The following is a 25,439-nucleotide window of genomic DNA, read 5'->3' on the forward strand; positions in this document are numbered from 1 at the left end:
TGAAGCCTAGGTATCAGTGCTGGGCCTCACCCACAACCCACAGATCATCACAATTTCCATGTCCTCCCCTGATATCTACTCAGGGTTGTGGCCCCAGAGCTGCTCTGGCAGCTTCTTACTGACCACTGGGGATACCTTTAAAAAAAAGTATGCCTCTGTAGTTTTCACTGTAGAGGTCTTTCACCTCCTTGGTTAGATTTATTCTTAAGTTTTTTTTTAAAGAAGTTATTGTGAATGGGATAATTTATCTAATTTCCTTTTCAGCAGATTTGTTATTGGAGTAAAGGAACGTAAAGGAACACACACACACACACACACACACACACACACACACAAATGTATATATATCTTGTATCCTGCTGACTTTGCAAAATTTATTAGCTCTAGAAGTGTTCTGGAGTTTTTGAGGTCTTTTAATAGAGGATCATGCCATCAGCAAATGGATAATTTGATTTCTCCTTTTCTTATTCCATATCCCTTTAATTTTCTTCTCTTGCCTGATTTCTCTGACTAGAGTTTTAAGGTCTAAGTTGAATAGGAATGGGAGAGTGGACATGTTGGACATGTTCCTGATTTTACAGGAAATTCTTTCAGATTTTCTCTATTCAGTATGATTTTGGCTTGGTTTTGTTATATATAGTCTTTACAATACTGAGATAAGTTCTTTTCCCCCCTAGTTTATCTCGTATTTTAAACACGACTGGGTGTTGCGCTTTTAAAAAATTGATTGCCTATTTTATTCAGCACATTTTAATAACTACATATATATATTTTCTCTCCCCCCCTTTTTCTGGCTGGAAAAATGTAATGCACAAAAATACAATTTCTCTGACAATATTTGTAACTTCTTTCATTTCATGTATTTCTCTAATTGTAGCAGGGTCAGCTTCAATTTACCATATGAAAACTTTTTTTATTATTACCTTTTAAAATTTGTTCTTTTTAGATATACATGACAGTAGAGTGTATTTTGATATATCATACATACATAGAGTGTAACTTCCCATTATTGTGGTTGTACATGAGGCAGAGTTACACTGGTTGTGTATTCATGTATGAACATAGAAAAGTTATGTCTGATTCATTCTACTTTCTTTCCTATTTCCACCCCTCCCTTCCTTTCATTCCCTTTTGTCTAATTCAGTGAACTTCTATTTTTCCTTCCCTCTCCTCCATTGTGTATTAGCATCTGCATATCAGAGAGAACATTTGGCCTTTGGTTTTTTGGGATTGACTTATTTCACTTAGCATAATAGTCTCCAGTTCCATCCATTGACTGGGAAATGCCATAATTTCATTCTTCTTTATGGCTGAGTAATATTCCATTGTGTATATATACCACATTTTCTTCATCCATTCATCTGTTGAAGGGCATCTAGGTTGGTTCCATAACTTAGTTATTGTGAATTGAGGTGCTATAAATATTGATGTGGCTGCACCATACTACAGTAGACTGATTTTATGTAGTTCGGTATATGCTGAGGAGTGGGATAACTGGGTCAAACAGTGGTTCCTTTTCAAGTTTTCTGAAGAATCTTCATACTGCTTTACAGAGTGGTTGCACCAATTTGCTGTTCTACCTGCAACGTTTGAGTGTACCTTTATTTCCCACATCCATGCCAACATTTATCGTTCCTTGTATTCTTGATAATTGCCATTCTGACTGGAGTGAAGTGAAATCTTGGTGTAGTTTTTATTTGCATTTCTCCAGCTGCTAGAAATGTTAAACATTTTTTCATATGTGTTGAATGATTATATTTCTTCTTCTGTGAAGTGTTCAGTTCTTTTGTCCATTTATTGATTGGGTTATTTGTTTTTTTTGGAGTTAAGTTTTTAAAATTCTTATATATTCTGGAGATTAATACTCTATTTGAGGTGCCTGTCGAAAAGATCTTGTCCCATTCTGCAGATTCTCTCTTCATGTTCTTGATTGTTTCCTTTACTGTGAAGAAGCTTTTGAGTTTGATACTATCCCATTTATTGATTCTTGATTTCACTTCTTGTGCTTTAGGAGTCTTGTTCAGGAATTCTGTTCCTTAACTGACATGATGGATATTTGGGCCTACCTTTTCTTCTAGTAGGTGCAGGGTCTCTGGGCTAATACCTAGGTCCTTGATCCACTTAGAGTTGAGTTTTGTGCAGGGTGAGAGATAAGGGTTTAATTTCATTTTGCTACGTAGAGATTTTTAGTTTTCCCAGCACCATTTGTTGAATAGGCTATCTTTTCTCCAATGTTTATTTATGCTACTTTTGTCTAGTATGAGGTAATTATATTTATGTGGGTTGTCTGTGTCTTCCATTCTCTTCCTTTGGTCTTCATGTCTGTCTTGGTGGCAATACTATGTTGTTTTTGTTTCTATAGTTCTGTGTGTAATTTAAGGTCTGGTCTTGTGATGCCTCCTGCTTCACTTTTTTTGCTAAACATTGCTTTGGCTATTCTGGGTCTCTTATTTTTTCCAAATGAATTTCATTACTGTTTTTTATATTTCTATGAAGAACATCATTGGAATTTTAATGAATTGTGTTAAGTCTGTTGGGTGCTTTTGGTAGTATGGTCATTTTGACAGTATTAATTTTGCCTATCCAAGAACATGGAAGATCTTTCCATTTTCTAATTTCAATTTCTTTCTAATCTTCAATTTTTTTCTTTAGTGTTCTGCAGTTTTCATTGTAAAGGTCTTTCATCTCTTTTATTAGATTGATTCCTCAATTTTTTTGAAGCTATTGTGAATGGGATAATTTTCCTAATTTCTCATTCAGTTGATTCACCACTGATGTCTAACTAAGAACATAATCGATTTATGTATGTTAATATTATATTCTGCTACTTTGATGAATTCATTTATTAGTTCTACAAGTTTTCTGGTGGAGTTTTTGGGTCTTCTAAATATAGAATTATATTGTCAGCAAATAGTGATAATTTTAGTTCTTTTCCTATTTGTATCCCTTTAATTTTTTTCTTCTGCCTAATTGCTGTGGCTAGAGTTTCAAGGACTATGTTGAGTAGAAGTGGTGAAAGAGGGCACGCCTGTATTGTTCCAGTTTTTAGAGGGAATATTTTAGACTTTTCTTGATTTAGGATGATGTTGGTTTTGTGTTCAGCTTAAATAACTTTTACATTGTTGAGGTATGTTCCTACTATCCCTAGTTTTTCTAGTGTTTTGAACAGAAATGGATGCTGTATTTTGTCAAATGCTTTCTCTGCATCTATTGAGATAATCATGTGATTCTTGTCTTTAAGTTTATCAATGTGATGAATTATGTTTATTGATTTCTGTATGTTGACCAACATTTTATCACTGGAATAAACCCTACTCGATCATGGTGTACTATTTTTAAATATGTTTTTATATGTGTTTTGAAAACATTTTATTGAGAATTTTTGCATCAGTGTTCATTGATCTGAAGTTTTCTTTCCTAATGTGTCTTTGTCTAGTTTTATTATCAGGGTGACACTAACTTCATAGAATGAGTTTGGAGGTGTTCCCTCCTTTTATATTTCATGGAATAATCTGAGGAGGTTTGGTGTTAGCTATTCTTTGAGGGTCTGGTAGAACTTAGCTGAGAATCTGTATGGCCCTGGGCTTTTCTTTGTTGGTAGGCTTTTGATGGCATCTTAAATTTCATTGCTTGAAATTGATCTGTTTAAATTTTTTCTATGTCTTCCTGCTTCAATTTGGGTGGATCATCTGTCTCTAGAAATTTGTTGATGTCTTCAATATTTTCTATCTTATTAGAGTATAAATTTTCAAAATAGAATCTGATTATCATTTGTGTTTCAGTAATGTCCATCATATTTCCTTTTTCATCATGAATTTTAGTAATCTGAATTTTCTCTCTCTTTTTCTTCATTAGCTTGACTAACAGCTCATCAATTTTCTTTACTTTTTTCTAAAAATTACTTTTGTTTGGTCTATTTTTTGAATTTTTTTTTTTGTTGTTTCAATTTCATTGATTTTGGCTCTGATTTTAATTATTTCTGGTCTTCTACTGCTTTTGGTGTTGATTTGTTCTTCTTTTTATAGGACTTTGAGATGTAATATTAGGTTATTTATCTGGTGACTTTCTAGTCTTTTAATGAACATGATCAGTGTAATGAACTTTTCTTTTAAAACTGCCTTCACAGTATTCCAGAGAATATCATAAGTTGTGTCACTATTCTCATTTACCTCTAAGTATTTTTTTATTTCATCCCTGTTTTATTCTACTATCCGTTGGTCATTTAATAGTGTGTTATTTAGACTCCAGGTGTTAGAGTAGCTTCTACTTTTTATTTTGACATTGTCTTCTAATTTCATTCCTTTGTGATCTGATAGAATGCAAGGTATTATCTCTATTTTTTGGTATTTCTTTAGAGTTGCTTTGTGGCCTAAGATATGGTCTATTTTAGAAAAGGGTTCATGTGCTGCTGAGAAGAAAGTGTATTCAGTCATCAGTGGATGAACTATTCTATATATGTATGTTGTAGTTGGGAGTGTTGACTGAATTATGGGTCTTGAACTGTTGGGTGACAGAGGCTGTAACTGTGGCCCACTTTATGCTTTGAATATAACCCTTGCTGCTCTGCCACTGCAACTTATTTTAAAAATAGACCTGTTTCTTTCTTTTCCTCTTTCCCTGCTCCTCCCTAATCTCTCCCCTACCTTAATCCCAGGGGAGACAGGATTACCTTTGTTCCCCATCCTAGACAGAGTTATCTGTCTTTGAGCACACACCCAACTAGAAAAGAAGTAATCCAGACTTTGGGGATAGTACCAGAAGATTTCAAAGAGGACTATTTCCCAAATTAACAAGTGAATTACAACTGCAACAGAGAACATGTGGAATGTAGCCTTTGAATCCCTGTTTAAAAGCCCCCTGTTTCTGTGATGGGCAGAATTACAGCCTTTGGGACAGAACTCTTCTTTGTCTTCTTTGTTAGCAAAGCAATAAACTTTCTTTTTCCTTTTTCTCAAAATTGTGTCCTTGTTAATGGATGGTCCTTGGGGACAAGGACAGAGAGTTTTGGCAACAAGGCAATACCTCTTTTAGGAACTTTCAGTGTGAAGACATTGATTTGAGACTGCCAGTTGCTATGGTGATGACCTGTTCAATAGGAGGGTCAGAGGCAGACCTATTCAGTTTTTGACCTTGAAGTTCAGACATTACCTGCTCCGGGATAGAAAGTTATGGGCACAAACTGAAAATCATAATTGGGCTACTCATATTCATGACCTTGGTTCTGCTTGCTTTGAAGAAATTTTCTCACAATAAGCCCTTTGATGTTAAAATCTACATAATAGGTTTGTGGTCATTGCTTTCCTACCAGAGCTGTTAGTGAACCACCCAGGATCTGGCTTTTTTTCTATTTGTGTGTCTGTTTGTCTTTTCTCCATTCCCTCACCACCCCCAGTCTTGGAACCCAAATGAATGGCCTTGCAGGTCATGGCATATTAAGTCTGAATTATTAATTATAGTTTTTAGTTCTGTAGCTTCTTTATTTAGTTTTTGTTTGGAGGATTTATCAAGTGGTGAGAGAGGCGTGCTAAAGTCACCCAGTATTATTGTGCTGTGGTCTATTTATTCTTGAAATTGAAAAGGGTTTATTTGATATATGTTGATGCTCCATTGTTTGGGGCATATATATTTATGATTGTTATATCTTGTTGATGTATGATTCCCTTAAGCAGTATAAAATACCCTTCTTTGTCCCTTCTGATTAACTTTGGTTTGAAGTTCTCTTTATCTGATATGAGGATAGAAATCCTTGTTTACATGATCCATGGGAATGATATGTTTTTTCCCATTCTTTTGACTTCAGTCTGTGGATGTCTTTGCCTATTAGGTTAGTCTCGGAGTTAGCATATTGTTGGGTCTTGTTTTTGAATCCAATCTGCCAGTCTGTGTCTTTTGATTGATGAGTTTAGGTCATTTACATACAATGTTATTATTGAGATATAATTTTTATTCCCTGTCATTTTGACTTATTTCTTGGTTTTAGTTTGAATTAGTTTCTTCATTCATGATTGTTCTTTTAGAGTAGATGCTCCCTTTGCTGGTTTTCAATTTTGTTTTTCATTTCTTCTTCATAAAATATGTTAATGAGTATGTTTTATAGTGCAGACTTTCTAGTTGTGAATTTGTTTAACTTTTGTTTATCATGAAACATTTTTATTCCATCATAAATTCTGAAATTTAATTTTGCTGGGAATGGTATTCTAGGGTCGCATCCATTTTCTTTCAGAACTTAATATCTATTATTCCAATACCTCCTAGTTTTAAGGGTATGGGTTGAAAGATCAGTTGAGATCTGGATTGCTTTCTCTGTTAATGTTTCCTATTATTTTTCTCTGGCAGACTTTAAAATTCTATCCTTATTCTGTATGTTAGGCATTTTCATAATAATGTGCCTTGGTGTGGGTCTGTTGTAATTTTGTATATTTGGGATCCTGTAAGCCTCCTATACTTGACTTTTCATTTCATTCTTTAGGTTTGGGAAATTTTCTGATATTATTCCATTGAAAGAATTGTGCATTCCTTTCATTTGTATCTCTGAGACATCATCTCTCCCAATAAATTTAAATTTGGTGTTTTTAGGTTATCCCATATTTCTTGCAAGTTCTATTCATGGTCTCTTAACATCTTTTCTTCATGGTCAACTTTATTTTCAAGATTTTATATTTTGTTTTCATTGCCTGAGGTTCTGTTTTCCTAGTGATCTAGTTTGTTGGTGATACTTTCAAATGAATTTTTAATTTGGTGTACTGATTCCTTTATTTCAAGGATTTCTTTTTTTTTCTTCATAATTTCTATATCTTTATTGAAGTGATCTTTGACTTCCTGTATTTTCTCTTCAATTTCACTCTTTATACCATCTTTTACTTTACAGATCAGTGTAACTATGTACATTCCAAACTCCTCTCTGACATTTCTTCCACTGTGGTGTTGGTGAATTCTATTATTGAAGTATCCTGATTTGTTTGGGGTGAGTCATTCCCTTGATTTTCCATGTTGTTTGTGTGTCTACCTATATAACAGTATGGATTTGGGGCAGTAGAGTTTATACCCTGTGGACTTATAGTGTCCCTGAAGGTTTCCAGTACCTTACTATTTACGGGGAGAAAAATGCCAACAACCAATGCAAACAATACAGAGCATTAAACCAAATAATTACTGCTATGACATCTAAAATGTTAATTGTCACAATAAACAAAAAGATACAATTAATTATTGCTTAAAATAAAAATATTAAATTGCAAAAGTGTTTACAATTTTGAATGGTGGACAGAGAGAAAATAGAAGTGATATAAGATGTGATAATTATGAGTGAGGAGAAGAGAAACTAGAAGTAAAAATTTAAAGAAAGTGTAAAAGAGAGGACAATAGAAATAGGCTTCAACAGAAGAAAAGAGAGAAAGAGAATCAAGGAAAACAGGTAGGTAAGTGAAAAAGAATATATATAAAGTAAAAATTAAAAAGTTAAAAAATAAAAATAAAGACATAAGAACACAAAACAAAACTGAAATCTACTAGTCAATTGTCCCAGTCCTCAAAATACTGAGCCATGAAAAGTGACTTGCTTCAAAAATGCTAGAAATGAGAAAAAAAAAATATGAGTATATGTAAATGTCCATAAACCATTAAGGTCACAATTAAACAGAGAAAATAATAAAATAAAAAATAAAAAAAAAAATCTCAATGAAAATTAAAGAATTTGTTTCCATTGGAGTTCAAAAGATTCTCAGCTTCCCTTCTCAACAGTATTAGTTGGGTTCATCTGAAGTGTGATGCTTTCTCTACCCTCAGGGTGGGGTTGCTGGAGTGAAAGAGGTAATCTTGTAGATGGAACTCCTGGAGGCAGGGTTTAGGCTTGGTAGGCTCCACATTCTTTGCTAAGTGCCAGTTGGTCTGGAGATTTTAAACCAGCACACCTCCAGAGCCCAGCAATTTCTGGTACATCCTGGATGACTGCACCTCAGGGATCTCCCCTGGGTTCCACTTGTGTAACAGAGGAGCCAATTCTTAGTCCACTCTGTCACCTCCAGGCCCCACATTTCTTGGTCTCTTGCTCAGTCTCCAAACTCAATCTCTTGCACTTCTGCCCTTTTGAATTCCTGGCCCGGCATGTCTCTCCCAGTCATTCCTGTAACCATCCAGTTTGGAGAAGAAGGGGGAGAGTTGGTGGGTTTCCACGACCAGTTTCCCCTGTGTAAACCCTTATCCACATTTGATTTTCTCCTGGTCACTTAGACACCCTCTATGTCATGTAGTGTGGGTTTGCCAGGCCTGCATTTTGGGTCAAACTAAAGTTTGCCAAGAATCAGCTCCCCTAGCTTTAGCCTTTGCACTGCAACTGCAAAATGGTTTCTTTCCCTGTCCTCTGTAATGCAACTCAGAGAGATATGGTTTCTTTTCTACACAAGGATATTGTTCAGCCCACCTTTCAGTATAGTTGGTCAGTGTCTTTGATCTCTAAACTCTTCATATCCAGATATACCTCAGGCCTCCTAAAAATGTGAGTTCCTTTGATTCCTTTATCCTTCCACTGTGCTTGCAAAAGGACAAGCTCTGGGTAGTGCCTCTGGCCACACAACAGCTGTGGCACTATGCATTTCTTCCTTATTTTATTATATTCAACCTCCTGAGTCCCCGGTTTTCTTTGAATGTTCAGTATTAAATCTAGTAAGGTCCCCCCTTTTATTTCACCCACCTTGCTGAAAAGCTGCCTACCTGCTTTCTTGGCTTCATGCCATGGTTCAGCCAGGAAGGCACCCTCTCTATTCTGCCAGCTTGAAACTCCTCTAAAATGAGTTCTTAGTATAAGAATTATTATGGAATTCTTAATTACCTGGGAAAATATGTAATAAAAAATAATGTAACTAAATACTAAAACTTAGTAGGCATTCAATAAATATTTCTGTAATACATATACTTTTCCTGTGATTATATATTTTCACTTGTCACTGTATGGAACTCTTATATATTTTTCTCTATTCTATTGACAAAGAGAAGATAATTTCTTTTTTTGTTAATAAGTCTTGGTGCTGTTTTGAATAGATCATGAAGTATAATTAAATATTATACTTTTCTCAAGTTTTTGTTTATTGTATATATCCCTTTCACTGAGGAAAATTCTGAGCATGGAGGTATTGATATTTGCTTGACTCTGTGATGTAAATACTTTAACATCTCAACGGAATGCAAATTGTTGAGTTTTTGACTGTGCTATGCCATTTAGCTGCCTTTTGTTTTTGCATTGTGGAGTTGTAGTTACCCATTACCCACCGTCCTCTTACTATGAACCTTCTAATCGTAAGTACTAAAGTTGTACTGTGCCATCACCAAATGTCCAGCACCAGATCCTTATTAGGTTAATATCAGATCCATTAGAAATTAGAAGGGGTCAGTGTGCCCTTTTGGCATGGTTCTCATACACTATATTCTACTTCAGTGGAAAAACAAAATCATTAAAATAACATTATGCACGAATAGTCATTAAACCATGTCATCAACATTCAGTTTATTTAACCACGTCTGGGGTTTGATGTATTTGTACATTGAATTATGCCAATAAATGGCAAAGGAGTTTGGGGTGTGTGTGTGTGTGTGTTAAATTTATGGTCTTGTGCTTATAATTTCTGTTTATTTATAATACAATAGAAAGAAAATCAACTGTAAAATCAACTGTGATCAAGCATAGCTGAACAATGTTATTGTGTCAGCACTAACTGCAAACAAAACAATTTAAGAAGTGTTCTAATTATAGCACATTTAGAAGTGTTCTAAGCATAACCAAACTATCGTCAAACCTAATTCTTGAGCTATAAGGAGGAAAAAAGTAGTAGTCATATGGAGAAAGAATTGGATCCAGACATACTGACACTTTAGAGGTATTTAATTTTTCATAAATATAGTAATCTAATAAGAGACTACTACCAACAAATTAAAGTTTTAATTTTAACAGATCTGAGTATTTTAATCTGATTTTAGCGTTTTTTTTTTCCCTCTCATTTGGATCAGTCATCAGTATATTGATATCATTCACTCATTCATCAAACTTTTCTTCATCCAGTTTATGTTAGAGACTGTGTTGCTGGGGCTCCAGAGACAAATAACTCATGGTCTGTGATACTAAGGGAGTGAACCATAGGTAGAGGCTGTGGGTATTCCATGTTCATCTTGGGGGCATCCTTTCCTTTGAGGAACCTTAAGTCTTCCTTCCTGGTCTCCATTGGAGGTGGACCTCAATCCTTGTGCCTCTTTCTGGAGTCCCATAGATATGGTAAAGGAATGCCAAACACAGCTCTGGCTTCCCTGATTTGAATACTTCACTTTAAAATATTCAGAATATTCAATGTTTGGCTCTGGGTTATCATCTTTTCTCCAAATACATACTCTAAATGCATTTAGTTTTCTATAAGTCTCTTCCTTAATCTGTAAAGAAGCTTCATTGGTGCATTGAATTTGTTACCATGCAGTGCAAAGGAACACTGTCATTACGATTGGTGCCATCTGAAATATACAAAAAGAGAGAAGCATCCAGCAGGCTGAAGTTTTAGAACCTCTCTCCTGATTCTTGTGGGCTTATCTCGGGACAACCCTCTAGGGTGGTACAACTCACATGCCAGTAGAATAGATAATCTATGCTTTTACATTTTTGTTTTGTTTTGTTTTAGTTTTTAAAGATTTTTTTTTTTTAACTCCCTTGACCCCAGGAGATTAAAACCTGTTTTTTTTTTCTTCTAATTTACAGGCAAACCACTTCAATAGGACATGGCTGGTGGCCATATGATGAATACAGTAATTAGTTCAACAAAGAAAACCAATCACAGCAAGCTTTGACTATGCCACCATAGATAGTGCTTTGATGATAAACAAGAGAGGATTGCAGAGTAAATGATAGTAATGTTTATAAAAAGGTATGTTTCCTTTAGTCATTTATGGATATTCAAATCATTAGTTCTCATCTGTTCAATATGAAGTCCATGGCATTTGGAGGAGGTACTTAACTCTCAATGTATCATTTTATAGCAAAACTATGGTGTTAATATTAATAATCTAATAAACTTTTGATTGAGTAATTGTGTTGCTCTCATCTGAAACTCCAAGGTCTAGACTTTGGCTGGCATGGCTTCTAGAACCAGCGCTGCTAGTCAAAATCATTAGGTGGAGAGTAGTTCAAATATGCCAGAGGAAAAAAAATCAAACCCATCTTATCAAATTCAAGTCGACCAAACATATTAGAATCTCATAAAGGATTGTTAGCAATTTCTGGGAAAGAACACATAGCAGTTTTTGTTTTATTCCATTAGATTTTATCTCATGAATCTTCCCACCCCTAGATAATTTCCTTAGCCTTGATATTTGCAGAATCAAAGTTTAAGTCCCCCTGTCACCACTCCTCACATGCAGGAAAAGCACGTGGTATGTGGTTAGGGATCCTCTCCATTTATGATTCCTTTGTATTGAGGGTGAATGAAAGGGAAGGCCAAGTATAAGGTTAATTTACACACTTTGTTCACATTTTACTGTTTAATCTCTGGGAAAATGAAATACTCCATAGCTTTTCACAGACTTGAGAAACCTGCCTTTGGGATCATGTGAACTCTGTGATGAATATTTCTTCTGGAGAGAGCTACAACACTTTTTTTTTTTTTCTTCTCATTTTATAAGCTATTTTCAGTATTGTTACTACTTAAACACGTAGATAATCAGTGCATGTGCTGTCAAAATGTAAATTGGTTGAATTTCTGAACTGAAACTTGTGGTTAGGTGCTAAAATTAAAATTAATTCAAATGAACAAGACATTAGAGATGACGACAGTTGCAGAAAGAACCACAATATACCAAAAGCTCTGACTTCTAGAGGGAGCTATAAATTCTTCCTCAAACTATTGTTTTAAGCTGAGATAAAAGAGAGCCTCGACCATCTGCTGCACTGAATAAAAATGGAATTAATGTATTAAAAAATTAGAGATTGCTACCACATCGAGGTAATGTCACTACCTATTTCTGAACATGAATCCTGAGAGCTAACTGCAGCCACTGAAGCTGTATAATCATGAAGCTGGAGAGTAAACATTGGAAATGTTTCTCAGTGGTTTTTCTTTTGGAAAGCTTTTACCAGCATGTCAGTAATTTAAAGAAAAAATACAGGGAAAGGGTTAAATCACAGGGCTACCATTCCTCCAAAGCTGCTCCCCATGAATCTCTTGACTTTCAAACAGTAGGGCATGGTCTGACTCTTAATATGCAGAAGTCATGACACTATCCAGGAAGTTTATCGTAAGGCTTGTACGGTTATATTTAGCCTGGCACCCAGTATTCCACTGCATTTACAACACAGTATGATCTCCTCGTAGAATACCAAAACGAGCTATTTATATCAAAGGAAAAAAGCTGAGGAACAGTTTGGAAAAAAATTAAAATGGGCAGTAAACATTATTTTAATTGCTCTGCAAAAAACTGTTTTTGCTCTAGTTATTTCATTTCACTTTGAATTTGGATTCGAACTTAGAGAAAAATAGAATCTCTAATTCAAATGTAATTGCTTGTTATGGCTATCGCAGAAAGAGTATTGTAGTGGGAAGAATTTCTAATACGGAATAAATCACTACCATTCCATATTCTTATCAGATTCAAGGGAGACCCAAACTCAGGCTCTGCTCTTGATTTGTGTTGAGTCAGAACAAAACCCCTTAATCCTTTGGTGGCTATTTTTCTTCATGTATAAAATGAGTAAGAGCCAGGTGCAGTGTCGCACACCTGTAATCCCAGTGGCTTGGGAGGCTGAGACAGGAGGATGACAAGTTCAAAGACAACCTCAGCAAAAGTGAGGCAGCAAGTAACTCAGAACTGAGTGAGACCGCGTCTTTAAATAAAATACAAAATAGGACTGGGGATGTGGCTCTGTGGTCAAGTGTCCCCGAGTACAATCCCCAGTAACCCCCCAATATAAGTAAGATAATAATTACAACCTGCCTATGGGTTAATATAAAGATTAATAAAATCAAAAATAGAAAAAAATCAATCGTGGCTAATATTTCTTTTAGGAACTGGCAAACAAATGTATTACCAACCTGATATCTAATTACAGCCCAAATTCTTCAAGTCAGTAGTTAATTTTCAGTGAGTCTTCTGAACATGCCACCTCTTAGTAGGTATTACATTGAAATGGATTAGAAGTCTAAGTTTTAAAGTGGTAGGAAAACCTTCTTGCCCTCATACATGCTGTTCATGTATCATCAGAGTGATTTGAATAAAGTGCAAAATTTAACATTTTACTTCAGTGTTAAATATTCCTTAGTAATTTCTCTATCACATTCAAGATGAGCATAATATTCACAGTGTTGCATAATGCAGTTCTTTTTTTTATTTATTTTAATTAAAAATCATAAATTTACATAGGGCAATGTTGTTTGATTCATTCTGTTATTTTTTCCCCTTCCCCCCCACCCCTCCCACCCCTCTTTTCCCTCTATACAGTCCTTCCTTCCTCCATTCTTACCACCCTCCTTATCCCTAACCCTAAACCTAACCCTAACCCTAACACTAACCCCTCCTACACTCCCTTATATGTCCTCATCCGCTTATCAGCGAGATCATTTGTCCTTTTGTTTTTTGAGATTGGCTTATCTCACTTAGCATGATATCTTCCAATTTCATCCATTTGCCTGCAAATGCCATAATTTTATCATTCTTCATGGTGGAGTAATATTCCATTGTATATATATGCCTCAGTTTCTTTATCCATTCATCAACTGAAGGGCATCTAGGTTGGTTCCACAATCTGGCTATAGTGAATTGAGCAGCTATGAATGTTGATGTGGCTGTATCTCTGTAGTATGCTGATTTTAAGTCCTTTGGGTATAGGCCAAGGAGTGGGATAGCTGGGTCAAATGGAGGGTCCATTCCAAGCTTTCTGAGGAATCTCCACACTGCTTTCCAGAGTGGCTGCACTAATTTGCAACCCCACCAGCAATGTATGAGTGTACCTTTTTCCCCACATCCTTGCCAACACCTATTGTTGCTTGTGTTCTTGATAATCGCCATTCTAATTGGGGTGAGATGAAATCTTAGGGTAGTTTTGATTTGCATTTCTCTTATTACTAGAGATGTTGAACATTTTTTCATATATCTATTGATTGCTTGTATATCTTCTGTGAAGTGTCTGTTCATTTCCTTAGCCCTTTTGTTGATTGGATTATTTGTATTATTGGTGTAGAGTTTTTTGAGTTCTTTATAGAGTCTGGAAATTAGCGCTCTATCTGAAGTATGATTGGCAAAGATATTCTCCCACTCTGTAGGCTCTCTCTTCACATTACTGATAGTTTCCTTTGCTGAGAGAAAGCTTTTTAGTTTGAATCTATCCCAGTGGTTGATTCTAGCTTTTATTTCTTGTGCTATGGGAGTCCTGTTAAGGAAGTCTGATCCTAAGCCAACAAGTTGAAGGTTTGGACCTACTTTTTCTTCTATAATCTGCAGGGTCTCTGGTCTGATTCCGAGGTCCTTAATCCATTTTGAGTTTAGTTTCGTGCATGATGAGAGATATGGGTTTAGTTTCATTCTGTTGCATATGGATTTCCAATTCTCCCAGCACCATTTGTTGAAGAGGCTATCTTTTTTCCATTGCATATTTTTGGCCCCTTTGTCTAGTATAAGAAAATTGTATTTATTTGTTTTGTGTCCGTGTCCTCTATTCTGTACCATTGATCTACCTTTCTATTTTGGTACCAATACCATGCCGTTTTTGTTACTATTGCTTTGTAGTAGAGTTGAAGATCTGGTATTGCAATACCCCCTGTTTCACTCTTCCTGCTAAGGATTGCTTTAGCTATTCTGGGTTTCTTATTTTTCCAGATGAATTTCATAATTGCTTGCTCTATTTCTGTAAGGTACACCATTGGGATTTTAATTGGAATTGCATTGAATCTGTATAGCACTTTTGGTAGTATGGCCATTTTGACAATATTAATTCTGCCTATCCAAGAACATGGGAGATCTTTCCATCTTCTAAGGTTTTCTTTAATTTCTTTCTTTAGTGTTCTGTAGTTCTCATTGTAGAGGTCTTTCACCTCTTTTGTGAGATTGATTCCCAAATATTTTTTTTTTTTTTTTTTTGATGCTATTGTGAATGGGGTAGTTTTCCTAATTTCTCTTTCTGAGGATTCATCACTTATGTATAAAAATGCATTGGATTTATGAGCATTGATCTTGTAACCTGCTACTTTACTGAATTCACTTATGAGTTCTAAGAGTTTTCTGGTGGAATTGCATAATGCAGTTCTAATTGTCTTTTGTCAGTTCTGGCTACCACCACCCCTGTGTGTGTCCCATCTGTCCTTTACTTACACCAAGCTTCAAAAATCTCCCTGAATGTACAGAGCTCTCCCAAACCTTCTTGTCCTCATGTGTGCTGTTTCCTTTTCCTGATGGGCCATATTCTCACCTCTGCCCTCACCAACCTACGTTAATTTATTTACCTTTAAAACTCATCTCATATCACCTTCTTTATGCACCTTCCAAATGCCTGACAGAATGCTAACTTTGAATGCGTCTGTCTCCCTAATATGCTTTGGGCTCCTTAAGTGTAGGTTACCTATTATAGAATCCCTGTATTCCCAGAGCCTAACTCAGAATTTGCTGACTGGATAAATGAATAAGTGAGTACAATTCCAACATGAATTACACAGCATCTCTTTAGAAGCATCTGGAGTTTGGTATTACTAATAAATTAAACCACTCCAAACATTTTGGGTTTCAAGAATCAAGCGCTTAATCAAAACAACAGCTTTGTTTGCCCTCACTAAAGGCTGATTTGGGGGACATTTCCTAGGTATATGGCAATAGTACACTAGCCCAGGCAGTTCTGGACAACCACAGGCCACCCTCCTCTTAGAGTCTTACCCATTAAGTTTATGGCATGACCAAGAGTGGACAAGAACACAGACATAAGATCAGATCCCCAAGAGGGGCAGAGAAAGAGCTGATCCAGGCCTGTCTACATTTTGTTCCAAACCCATGTATTAGTTAAGTCCATGCTTTTTCCTGGGGAAAAAATTAGCATCGGGACAGAGATTCCAGAAGTGCTACTTGAATGGATACTGGCCTACACCAGGACATGAAATTAGCGGCAGTGAGCTCCCTAGTTGCTCTTCAATGGTACTAACAGCTTTCTTTCCACATGCCTTTTCTGTCAATGGAATTGCTTTTCACTAGTGATTCACACATAATTAGAAGGTCACCATTCCAGTTTAGAGCTCATTTCCCCAGCGAGCAATTGATAATGATCCTCCAGCTTTATGGTCTCGGTCCTATAATTGGCTATTGGCATTTTATACTTAGAAATTTGAATATCAAATTAATACCTGATCACTTCAAAAATTACAAATGACACACATATAAAAATATTAGCTTCCCTAGAATTCTCTCTGTCTTCCAACCTTCTACCCTGTCTGGTGATAACTGTTTTTTACATATGTTATCTTCAGTCTTTTCCTAGGTATTTGTAAATGTTTAGGCATAAAGATTTTTGAAACCACAAATATTTGACAATATTTGGTAGCTATTTTTCTATGTTAATTTATATATTTACCTAATTCTTTTTAACATTCCATAATATGAATGTTTTATAATATCCTTCAGCATCCCCTGAGATATTGAGGTGGCTTCTAACTTTTCACTGAAAAAGAATATAGACTCTATACACACATCCCTTACTATTTCTATAGGAAATCCTCCTATACATCAAGGAATTTATACATCATAATTTTGGTGGATATTTCCACATTGTGCTTAAAACAATCAATACTACCAAATTTTCATTTTCAATCTTCTGAGTTTTTACCAATTAAGTAGTTGAAATATCTTTCTTTTTCATTAGTTCATTTTAGTTATATATAATATTAGGATTAATTTTGACATAATTATATAAGCATGGAATATAATTTACTCTTAATTCAGTCCCAGTACTTCCCTTTTCCTTTCCCTCCTCCCTAATTCCTTTTCCTTGACTCTACTGATTTTCCTTCTATTTATTTATAATTTTTAAAAAATTAGTGCTTTGTGGATACACATGAAGGTGAAATTCACTGTGGTATATTCATATACATACATAGGAAAGTAAGATCAGAATCATCCATTGCTGAAACATATTATACTTTCTACTTCCTTTTTAAACATGATATTAAACATAATTTTGTATGGTTGCCAGTCTTTGGTACTTTCTCTTCTGTCAGATCATAACGTAAGTTTTGTCCATTATTCTTTGGTAGTTTAAGTTTTCTATGTTATTATGTTCTTTCTATATCTGCTAAATACAGGTCAAAATTTTCTTATGGAAGTAGTTTTTTTTCCACTTTGCTTGACAGTTGTTTTTTTTTTTTTTTTTTCCACAGATTTTAATGCCAATAGTTTCATAGACTAAATTTTCATATAAGCATCGTGTTGTTTGGGGAGTTTTTATTTGGTTCCATTGACCTATTTATATTTTCTTCACACTATTATAATTCTTTAATACCCTCATTTAATAATAATAATCTCTAACATTCTCCAACATTTATTAAGCCTCTAGTGTGTGCCAGTACCATCTGTTAATCTTCACAACTTCCTTAAGTGGTAATCACTATTAGTACCATTTTACATATTAGGAAACTGAGACCCAAAGAGGTGAAGGAACTTGCTCAGGTTACTTACTGAGCTGGAGGGAGACCCACATCTCTGATTTAAGTTCAGTGGTTATTTTGTTGTTGTTATTGTTTGTTGTTGTTGTTGTTTTAGAAAAAGGAAAAGGAAGTTTTATTGCTTTGCTACCAAAGGAGAAACATAGGGGACTCCTGTACCAGAGGCTGTGATTCTACCTACCATCAGGAACAGGGGTAATTTAAAGGTTATATTCCAGGTGTTCCCTGACATGGTGCTGTAATTCCCCTGTTAACTTGGGAGAGAGTCATTTCATAGATTTTCTGGTGCCATCCCCAAAGTCCGAATTCCTTCACTTCATTCCTGTGATGGGTGTGTGCTCCAAGACAGATAACACAGCCTAGGATGGGAAAGAGAAGTAATCCTGTTTCCCCTGAGATTAGGGAGGAGGAGGGAGAGAGGAAGAGAAACATGTCCTTTTCCTTTTTTTTTTTTTTTTAGCTTTATAATAGGATTTTATTAGCATTTATAAAATATATTTCTACCTAATAGTGACCACATCATAAGAGATTAATTTGAAAACATTTCTACACTAATTTCACTATCTATAAAGGAATATTAATATGAACAGCTGATCTTTTAATTCAGTCTTAGAGAAGTGTTTATTCACTAATAAATTTTATTTGTTTTCTCTTTTAAAAATCATCTTTTCATCTTGCTGTTTTTCCCTGCAGCTAAACTAGAAATTTGTACTTTTTCCCCTAAAAAAAAAAAGAAAATGAAATGACAAATTCTTTCTTATAAACTACATTCTCTGATTTTCCTGTCAGCCTGCTTCAAGAAAATCCATGTGTTCAATATGCTTGCTCGCAGTTTGGCCCATATCAAATGGTTGAGAAACATATCCTTTTAAAAATAAGTCACAGTGGCAGAGCAGCAAGGGTTTTATTCAAAGCATAAAATGGACCACTGTTACATTTTCCCCAGTGTTAATTTCTACATTCTATTTCTATGAAAATGGGTGAAGACATCTTCAGGCTGCTTCCTGTCGAGGGAGGATGAAGCTGAGGGAATTGAACCAAGTCCTTGTTCTCTACCAGGTGGGTCATGGGGCAGCTAAGGGTATTCAGCATCAGGGCAATCCAAAGATCCACAGGGCAGATGGCAGGTGAGTAGACAAGGCATACATAGGGCAGGGATTGTAGGCTCTCGACCTTGATGGCTTTCCACAGACTTGGAGTATGCCTTGAAATTTGGTACAGGGAGCTGCCCCCGAGTGCTCTTCTGTTTCACAATTTTCTTATGCATTTATTCTTATAGAACTGACTCTGTAGATTCACTCCATAAATTTTATGTTACCTTGTCAGGTTTCATGAAAAACTGTGTTGTACTTTCGTGTTAGTCAGCTTTTCATTACTATAACAAAAATAGCTGAGACAGTTAACTTGTAAAAGGAAAAGATTTATTTTGGCTCATGATTCTGGAGGTTTCAGTCTAAGATTAAGTGGTCAAATTATATTGGGGCTTTGAAAAAGGCAGAATACATCATGGCAGGAGCATGTGGCAGAGCAAACCACTTATATCACAAGACAAGAAGCAAACAGAAAGAGGAAGCATGCCCCCATGAACCAAAGGATCTCTCATATAACCCCATCTCCTAAAGGTCTGGAGAACTTTCCATTGGTGCCACCTTGGGACCAAGACTTTAAATCACAGAACTTTGGGGACATTTGACATACAAACAGTAGCAGATTTTAATAACAATTTGTTCATTTAGATTATTTTGAAAAATAAATGTCATTGCTAAAATTCACATGTTGATGCCCTAGCCCTAATACCTCAGAATGTGAATATATTTGGAAGTGTTTAATTTTTTTAATTTGTTCTAATTAGTTGTATATGACAGTAGAATGCATTTATACATTTTGATAGATCATACATAAATGGAGTAATCTCTCACTTTTCTGATTATATGCATTGTAGGATCACATCAGCCATGCAGTCATATATGCACACGAGGTAATAATGTCTGCTTCACTCTACTATCATTCCTTCACTCATACCCCTTCCCCTCCCTTCACTCCCATCTACCTAATATAAAGTAACTCTATTCTTTCCTATCCCCTCCTCCCACTGTGAATTAGTATCTGAATATCAGAGAAAACATTTGGCCTTTGCTTTTTGGGGTTTGGTTTGTTTTGCTTAGCATGATATTCTCTAACTCCATCCATTTACCAGAAAATGACAGAGTTTCATTCTTCTTTAAAGAGGATAATATTTCGTTGTATATCTACACACCACATTTTCTTTATCCATTCATCTGTTGAAGGAGCATCTAGGTTGTTTCTATAGTTTAGCTATTGTGAATTGAGCTGCTATATACATTGATGTGGCTGTGTCACTGTAGTATGCTGATTTTAAGTCCTTTGGGTATAAACCAAGGAGTGGGATAATTGGGTCAAATGGTGATTCCATTCCAAGTTTTTGGAAGTGAACTTCTTAAGGGAGTATTAAGTTAAAATGAAGTCATTAAGGTTGGTTCTGATCCAATATATTTGATGTCCTTATAAGAAAAGGAAGTTTGGACACAATCAGGTACAGAGGAAAAATCACAGGAAGACACAGAGAGAAGATGGCAATCTACAAACCAAAAAGAAAGCCTAAGGAAAAGCTAACACTGTTGAAACTTTGATTTTGGACTTTTGACCTCCAAAACTGTAAGTAATTTTCTGTAGTTTAAGCCATGTAGTCTGTGATAGTGTTATGGCAACCCTAGCAAATAAATAAACTATTGCCATAGTTTGTATCTTCCCATCTAAAAAATGTCTTATAGTTTCACTTATTTAGTCCTTTGTAAGGGTCTTCTTTAGTTAGGCATAAATAATATCTTCAAGTACATATTGATATTTATTACTGATTTTGTTGTTTTGTTGTTCTTGTGATTTAGATATATTTTTCCTTGTATTCATAATTGGTTATTGTTTTTTGAATATTTATGTTTTATATGGCTACCTCACTGGACTTTATTATTAGTTTTAATGATTTTTCAAGTGATTGTCTTGGAGTTTTTAGATAGGCGAATATAGAATATGTAAATAAGGGCAGTTTTGTTTTGTTTATTTCTGATATACACATTCTACTTTTATTACACTGACCAAATGCTCCATCATAATCTTGAATAATAAGGTTATTATAAGCAACCCTTCATAGCTCCTGATTTAATTTAGCAATTATTAATTATGATGTTTATCAGAGATTTTTATATCATTTTCAAGTTATTAAAAGTTTTCTAGGAGTCTTTATTTTTATTAGCAAAAGGAATTATAGAATCTGCTTTAAAAGTGCTTTAAAAATAACCCTATAGAATTTTCTCTTTTCATATGTTGAAATAGTAAATTACATGGGTTGATTTCCAAATTTAAGCCATCTTTTGCTTGCAAGAATAAGCCTGTTTGTTCATTGTGTATTCTTTTTATAATTCACTGCTGAATTTTAACTATTAATATTTTATTCATGAATATTTCTGAAAGATATGTGAGGGGTAAATTTTTCTAGTTGTATGACTAAAGATTAATTTTGCCCATAGAGTTGAATTATAATTTAGCTGGGTATATAATTCTAGATTCAAAATAATTTTGAAGAAATTGGTCAATCATATTCTTATACCCAATGTTGTAGATGAGTAATTTCAGTCCAGTCTAATTCTCTCAGCTCAGAAATACTAAAAATAATGATATAATAATAATGATAATAATAATAATAATAATTTGATGTGAATCACAACAAAAATGGATTAAAGTAGAAGTTTTAAAAATTTTGTATGAACTATTTTTTTGTACCTTATTTTTAAGTTTTTATGCTGTATAGTTTTCACTGTAATATATCCAGGTAACATATGATGAAGGGAGAAAATGAACATATTTCATTTCTTTATTTCATCAGTATAATCTAATAAAAGAACACTAAAGTCAGAGAGAAGTTATGAATAATTGTCTTACCACTGAATGGGAAGTGATTAAGGAAAATACTACTTTGTTAATAGAAAAGTGAGAACAAAATTCAGGTCTCTTAACCATAAAATGTTTAGTATTCTCCTTTGTAAAGAGTTTGCTGGAGCAAGGGAAAATTGGATCTTTTGCTCAAATAATAAAGAAACTCAGCTGTTATAAGATTTCTAGAGGCAAAGCCACCTTGAAATGCACAGGTATTTTGGCATTTACTTGTTCTGGACTGTTGATCTACTAGACTTGGAGCTGAAACCTATTAAAAATATTGACTCTTTTAAAATCATTATTTATCTGTGTTTAAGTATATATATGTGTGTGTGTGTGTGTGTGTATATATATATATATATATATAAGGTTTTATATATATATATAAAACCTTAGAAACTCTTAATAATTCCTAAGGATATTTAAAATACTGATGTACACTAGGAGCTTATTTCTCTGTATTCATTTTCCATATTTGTGCTACTTCTTGGTTTGGCATTTCTTTGTTAGGTATGAATTTATTATATCTAGGCTTGAGGTTATACCCAACAAAGACCTTTATTTATGAACTAATTATTCTTCAATTTGTCAAACAGATGATGAATCTAATGGTCAGGCTACAAATTGCCCTAGAGCTCTTCAAGCAAAATAAATGGGATGATTCAAAGGAATAATGTCATTTTCCTCCTTTGTCATCTTATTTCCCTTATTGTTACATTCAGAAGCCTTGCATATCCACTTGAGAGCATAGTGCAGAAATAAACAGAGAACATTCATCATTAGTTTCTTGAGAGAATCAAAGTTACTACTTCAAGTGATAGAAATATGTAATAATAGGTGGAAAATACCAATTACTACTTTTGTGTAATTAAGAATAGAATAGCACCAGATGAAAATATTAAAGAAATAAGAATGGCATATTCATTTTAGCACATATTAAATGTTAATCAAATAATCTAGACCCATCTTCCAGTTGACTCACACACTGAATAGGTTGATTTAAGAATACAAGATTAGGATAAGATGTTTTCAGTCTTATAAAACTAGTTTCCACTGGACAAAGGTATTTTTAGAATCCATTTGAGTGTATTATAGTTCTGCTGTTACTGGGCCATCAAATGCAGTTTGGCACAGCATGATGTTTCAACAGTTGCTCAAAGTTAACAACAACTATAGAACCTTTTGTGATCGGCTGGGGTTATTTTTAAACCTAATTCCAGATAACTTGGAGAAGTGCTGTTCTGTATTCCACGTGGTAAACTCGGTGATATTTCTCATCGAGGACTCATTGTATGCATGCCGTTATGCTGGATTCACTGTGAACCCCTCTTACCATCAAACCACTGGAAACAGAACCTCAGAGCAAATGGAGAGTCATGCTATTTTAATTAGGAAGATCACACCTCATTCATTTAGGTTATCTCTACTGCATGGAAGAATTTATTTGTTTGCTTGTTTTTTGTTTTTTTAGAAAAACATGTTTGCATCTATGAAGCTGTGATATAATTAACCACCACTCTTTCATATGCTGGGCTCCCTCATCAGTGAAACCACCCTATGTGTAAGTTTCTAGGGAATTCCTGGGAGAACTCTGTATTCATTTAACTTGATGACAAAACAGCAACATGCTAAATAATGTGATTAAAGTTGTTAAAAGCCAAAATAAACACTTATAATTATCTCAAGGAAAAACGGTGTCAGGTAAGTGCGGGCTCTATAAAGTGGGACTCCGTGTGCGTCTTTAGGTCCTGCTGCACAATAGATCATAGTTAAAGGTCTGTTAACAGACCTCTGACGGCTGAGGTGGGTAGCTTGTGGTTTTTTCTGAAACCTATTGGCATAATGTGAATTTATGTGTGAGGTGCAAATTAGAAGTTGCTTTCTATTGGTGCCCTTGGCAGAACAGAATTCATACTGTAGGGCTAGCAGCAGGAAGTACATTGCTTTGAAATTACCCAGCAGGGTTTCTACTCCTTGCTCTTGCTGCTTCTGAAACAGGGGTCTTATATTGTCTGGCCATGATTAAAATCAAAGTGTAGGCTTCTTTGCTGGATGCCAGTAAACTTAGGTGAAAAACAGAAACAATCTGGAGTTTTAATTATTTTAAAATGCAATGTAGGCAAGAAACAAAGATGAAAGCATTTTTGACTAATCTATCCCAATTATTTCACATAAACGGATTAAAAAAAAAAAAAAAAAAAAGGAAGGCCCACAAAAAGAGAGAGAGGGTTTGCATTCACTAGAGACTTTGTAACATATCTCATGGCCATAAAGTATATCTGTGCCAAGTATGCCATACTCTTGAAACTTGTAAAGAAAAGTGTCCAAACATTATGATACTTTGGGGTAAATAGAGAAAGAGATGGATCTTTACCTTATTTCAAATATAAGATGCTATGTGTATATGAAACAAGCCTTTAAAGTACAGATTAGAATTTCCAGGTTAATTGCTAACCAACTTCAAATAGTCCATTTATGGGGGGAACGATTTCTTTGCTATAAATAATACTTGTCAAGTTCCAGAGGCTGAACAGATAATTCCTATTATGCCCATAGTTCCCAGACTGGCAGACTCTGGATCTCTGCTCTTACTATCATTTTGTACAAACCAGATCTCAAATATACAGTTAAAATTAGAAGTTAATGTGTAGGATTTTTGGAAAACCTAAATATTAAAGCCATGCATAAGTGCTGAGAATTCATGCGTTAAGTTAACAAATACTTGCTGGGTACCTGGTGTGTGGCAGGCACTATGATAAAGATGGGCTATAAAGGTGAACCAAACATTTAAGGGAAGATTGAGCATTAAACAATTATATATGCCTGTTTCTCTGGAAACTGACAAGTTGAGGAACCACAGTAGCAATGGTGCTACTATCTGACACATAGCTATTACTCTACCACAAAGAGAAATGTGGATACTACATTTCCATCACAGTTGGCCCATATTTTCTTTTAAAGACATAACCAGGGGAAAAACCTGTTTTGATTGCAAGGTAAGAAATGGCTTTAGGAAAAAAAAAAAAAAATGGACATGCAGGTCCTCCTTCTCCGTGAAAAACTTATTCGTTATCAATGTATTGCCATACCTCAAATCATTCAGCCATTGCAAAGAGTAGGTGTGTAGAACCTCCACAAAACCTCAACCAATCCTATGGTCCAGATGTCACAGGCTGTGTCTTAACTGATGGAAGCTACTCAAGGTCAAGGTTATGGACTATCAAACCTCTAGGCAAGGGGGAAACCCAGTCTTCAGGTGCTCTTCCACTTGAATTCAGGATGCAAAAGAGGAAACATAGTAAAACAGTTAGGATGGAGTGTCTTTTCCAACTGAGCAGTAATACTCTTTTGTTGGACAGGTATAAGAATAGAAAGTTCAAGCTGCCTCGGGTTAAAAGAAGTTATGTGGAATTTGGCTGCTTAACATTTATATCTGCTTATAAAAGTTAGCTCCCATGGGTGAATACAGATTTCTTTTCAGAATGAGGAGTTGTTTGAAACTCTCTCTCAAAGTCTCATCCTGATCAGGTTTTAACTGTTCTCAAGCCAAACTTTAATTTACTAAGCACACTAATTCGGTTCAGGAAAACTTTCCATAGCATTGGTGGAATCTAATGTACATTTGCAGAATTCCATCCCAGCAGCACCACCTATTGTTGTCTTGTAGCTCTCCTACTAAACTTCACAAGTGCCTAATTCATTTATTTCTCTGGGCATCTCTGAGAAGTACCCAATATATTTTCCATTTTACTGGTTATAGGGTTAAGAATTCAAACAGTGGTGATGTTTCTAAGTTGTAAATCTTGCTTTGTAAATAAAATGAAGTTT

General features: G+C 35.0%; 1 protein-coding gene across 6 annotated transcripts in view; it reads left to right on the top strand.

Moving 5' to 3' along the window:
- Positions 1–25,439, top strand: part of LOC306662821 (uncharacterized protein) — a 207,104-nt gene that overhangs the window by 162,998 nt on the left and 18,667 nt on the right. For 2 of the 6 annotated variants that reach the window (XR_013764264.1, XR_013764265.1), the window contains 3 exons: positions 6,869–6,964; positions 10,733–10,898; positions 20,191–20,336. The gene's annotated coding sequence lies outside the window, so the exon portion shown is untranslated. Of the gene's footprint in view, positions 1–6,868; positions 6,965–10,732; positions 10,899–20,190; positions 20,337–23,082; positions 23,196–25,439 lie in introns of those variants that run through there. The other 4 variants (XR_013764268.1, XR_013764269.1, XR_013764270.1 and 1 more) reach the window with 4 other exon arrangements.

This window comes from Sciurus vulgaris (genome assembly GCF_902686455.1).
Source record: "Sciurus vulgaris genome assembly, chromosome: 5".
Taxonomy (NCBI): domain Eukaryota; kingdom Metazoa; phylum Chordata; class Mammalia; order Rodentia; family Sciuridae; genus Sciurus; species Sciurus vulgaris.